We start from the raw sequence: 4,581 nt of genomic DNA, 5'->3' as shown, positions 1-4,581 counted from the left end.
AGTTTTTCAAACCTTTTCTGGCCATATATTTTTCATCCAAAAAAAAATAAATTCCCATGCTGCACCAGCAAACAAGAAGGTCACAAAAAGTATATGTAGGAATTAAAAATATAATCATCTTATTAATTTACTCAATTTCCTCACTCAATAAAAACCAGTTTCATTTTACTCAATTTCCTCACTCAATAAAAAACCTGGACCTGTTTAGTTGAACACAAGACTGACATACTCACAGGAATTGAAGAAACAGACACAAAAAAGGAGGGTGTTGAAAAAGAATTTCCTCAAAAAAAAAAAAATCTGGAATCTGGAAAAAACAATTGAAAATTGTTTAACCACGTGATTAGTTAAAAATCCTGATCCGATAAAACGTACGATATTTAACTCACACGTTTGTTTACACATTGGTCTGTTCGTGTGTTCACAGAGGGAAAAAAAAAAAAAAGCCCCGTCTCCATGAGACGCTGAGTTTCTTCCACGTCCTCACGGCCCTTCACGTCATTTGTTTGATATTGAAAAACAAGTATAAATAAAAAATGACGGCGGCTGATGGGAAGTGTGTGTTCAGTGCTACAGTTCGGGGCCGTCTTCAAACTGCACCGCGCTGCGTGGAACCCGCTGTGTGCGTGTTTGTGTTCAAAATGGTCCAGCTCAGTCAAACGCAGCGAGGTGCTGATTGGTTTGTCAAGGAGGTCTTTGTATGTATGTATGTGGCATACGTGTGTGTGTGTGTGTGTGTGTGAAGGGGTTTGTTTGTGTATACGCGCCGCGTCTATTCGATTCCAGCAGGGTTCCTTGTGCAATCTCCACAAAGTGGCCCGGCTGATGACGGCTGTGCTGCTGTGATTTGTTTCGTGCGCCCGGGTGTTTCCCCCTCGCTCCCTGAGCCGCGGCGCCGACATCCACGGAGCTGTCAGAAAACCGGGAATCACCTTCTGTGTAACATTTATACTCTCCACGCAATATCTGCCTCTCCGAATTTAATGGAGGAAATGAGACAACCACCGTGGAAAACACGATGATGAGATGAGACGTCAGACATAAACAAAAAAAAAACAACAACAACTGCCAAATGAAAATGAAGAAAACAACAAGTCTGAGGGGAGAACAGAAAGAGGAAAGTACTTAGAAATAGATCCAGATCCAGAACACTGGAGGATAATGGCCAGGCGTGGGCCATAAGATGATGCAGGACTTGATGAGTTTTTTACCCCACAGATGTGTGTGTGCGTAGATTAGATCAGAGTGCAGGTCCTCGTGTGTGACACGGCTCAGAGTCAGGGTCTCTGTGGTCTGTGGTTCGTGGTGAAATATTTTTTACTTTTCTACGTTTTTGTAAAGCTGACTTCACTGCTACAAACCAAATTCTATTTCTAGAGTAGAATCAAGTAGAACAGGTCATGTTGATTCTCCCAGACCTGCTCCAGAGCCCAGCTCTCCACGTCATCGTTTAGATATTTGTTTTATACTTTTTGTACTTGCTACTATACTTTTTTTTATTTAACTTTTTTAAAAATAAATATTGTGTTTTTTCCAATAAAAAAAAAGAAAATTGACTTGAAATGTCCCGCAAATGACATGGCATCAGCCAGTAACTGGTGGTGAAAACAACAAGTATTCCCATTATAATACCATTTCATTTATCATTTTCATTTCTAAGTGAATTTCTTCATTCCTTTTCAATTCGAATCCCAATTCCAGTTCCAAGTCAAAATTCATTTCTGATCCCAATTCTGATTCCAATTAAAATTCCAATTCCAATACAAATTCCGATTCTAAATTCCCTTTCGAATTCCAACTCCAATTCCATTTCCGATTCTAATACAAATTCTGATTCCAATTCACTTTTCAATTCTATTTCGGACTCCAATACAAAATCGGATTCAAACTCTAAAATTCCGATTCTAAATTCCCTTTCGAATTCCAACTCCAATTCCATTTCCGATTCCAATACAAAATCTGATTCAAACTCTAATTCTGATACCAATAGGAATTCCGATTCTGATTCCAAATTCCAATTCAATTCTAAATTCCCTTTCGAATTCCAACTCCAATTCCATTTCCGATTCCAATACAAAATCTGATTCAAACTCTAATTCTGATACCAATAGGAATTCCAATTCTGATTCCAAATTCCCTTTCAAATTCCAACTCCAATTCAACTTTCAATTCCATTTCTGATTCTGATTCCAATTCAACTTCCAATTCCATTTCTGATCCCGGCTCTAACTCCATTCCCAGACATCACTAGCCGCTCGATCTTCTCCCTACTCCTGGAGCCAACAGTTTGGTGTCGTTCCTTCGTGAACTCCTCATCACTGCCCAGCAGGAAGCCATAAAGTTGAACGTAAACACTGACACCACAGCACGGCTGCTCATGTGACACAAACACACACAGAGACACACACAGAGACACACAGACACACACACACAGACACAAACTCCACGGCCTCGTTTGAATAAACAAAGCGTTGGTTTTATGTAAGAACAAACCCTGGGCTGTCGTCTCCCACTCAGACACATCAAAGAGCGCACGTAAACACACACTACACCTCTCACACCCCCAGGTAGCCTCAGGCCGCTGGTATTTTCCAACAATATTGGCCTTCATCCGTTGTCATAGTAACAAGGACGAGAATCTCCCCTATGGAAAGTCATTACAAGGATTTTTCAACTGCAAAAAAAAATAAAAAAATAATAATGTTACCTGTTACCTGGGACTGCCCCCCCCCCACCCTCCATTTTTTTTATTAAATCTTCTAGTAACTCTATTACTTCCACATCATTTTCCCACGACCCCCTGCTGCGTCTCCCCCCCCCCCTCCTCTAACCTGCATCACTTCTTCTCTCTTCATCACACAAAAATAAAACACTCACTCACACTGTGATGAGTGGAGCCGGAGTGTGTGTGTGTGTGTGTGTGTGACAGGGGACAAGAGTGTGAGTAGGAGTCTCACTAAAGGAGTGTGTGTCAGTGTTGCAGCAACTTCACTGTAGTTGACAGTGTGTGTGTGTGTGTGTGTGTGTGTGTGTGTGTACAGCTCTCCTTGTGGTTCCCCCGAAACGGACATAAAAAGCCTGTCGTTAAGATGAAAACTAAAAAAACAAACTCACTAAAGAAAACACGCAGTTTTTTTTCATAAAATAAAGAGCTGTTTGTTTAGATTTAAAAACGTTCAGGCATTAAACCGACGTTGAAATGACCGCGGCAGTTGAGACGAAAAGAGAAAATGAAAAGAGACAGTGAGACAGTGAGACAGTGAGACAGTGAGTCTTTTCACGTCCCCGTGGTTAACAACGCACTCGCCCTGTCCTCGTCCTCGTCCTCGGCGCTGCTGCCTCGCAGCCAGAAGGTCACTGTGTGTTTGTTTGTATGTGAATGTGTGGGTTTTCTCTGGGAGCCTCACGAGATCAGGGATCTGGAAGCTTCTGAAGAGACGGACGCCACAGTAGGTGTGAATGGTAGTGTGAATTTCAGCTTGTGTGAAAGCTCTACAAAGGACGGACAAACCTGACGACAGACAGACAGACAGACGACAGACAGAGAGTGGACAGTCGTACCTCCTCAAAATGTACCTGCTAATGTAACGCAGCAGCCCCAACACTCTGTCGGTGAAATGATTCTGATTCAAATGTTCAGAGGTCTGGCCTGAACCACTGTGTTGCCAATAATACGTTTTCATTTCACAGGAGCGTCTTGATCTTAAAATAAAATCTCAACTCCCAGCACGTGTTTGCGGAGGCTTCAAATTCAGGTCAGACGTTCAGCTTGACTCAGACCAGGTCTAGATGGTACGGATAATTTAGAAAAAAAAAAAAATCCTCACATTATTCCATATTAATATTCCCATCATATGGATTAGTAAACGCATGACATCGAACTGCTGTTATTGGTCTTTCTGTTCCAGTACAGGAGCTTGTTGATTCATTTGAATTAATCATGATTAATCAACAGCTAGTAATCGATTTATTTCAATCGTTAGACAGCCCGTTGCAATTCGCACACAGATTGTGTTTCTTCTACTTAAAGATTAAAAAACAAATGTCCCATAAAAATAATAATAATAATAAAAAAAAGGGGGGAAAAATATCCAAATGAAAGCCAGCAGGAAATCAGACAGAGATAAAAACTGCACATAAAAAGGGAAGAAAAAAAAAGTTTGAGGAGAGAAGAACACCTGTGATGTGAGGCAAATGGAGGAGCAGTTGGTAGCTTCAACACGGATACCAACAGATGGAGGGAAGATAGAAATAAACACATGGCCTGAGGGAAGGAGCGACGGACGGAGAGGAAGAAAGAGACAGTGGGAAATGTTAGAGGTAGAGGAGAGCGGAGAGGACGGGATGACTGACAGCCAGGGAAAGTAAGAGTGGGAGGACATGGCACTCTGAAAGGTGGGATCTTCATTATGCAATGAGGACACACACACCAACATGCTCTTGTTTACACGCCTACACACACACACACACACACACTGATGCAGCAGGAGGACGGCCCAAATTACACAAATGGCAGAATTCCTCTCTGAAACTGTGCAGCATGTGTTCTGATCTGCTGACCTTTGGACGGAGCAAGGACAG

This window comes from Cynoglossus semilaevis, chromosome 13 (assembly GCF_000523025.1).
Source record: "Cynoglossus semilaevis isolate Cse_v1.0 chromosome 13, Cse_v1.0, whole genome shotgun sequence".
NCBI lineage: Eukaryota > Metazoa > Chordata > Actinopteri > Pleuronectiformes > Cynoglossidae > Cynoglossus > Cynoglossus semilaevis.
The sequence above is the reverse complement of the archived record's forward strand: the minus strand, read 5'-3'. Positions refer to the sequence as shown.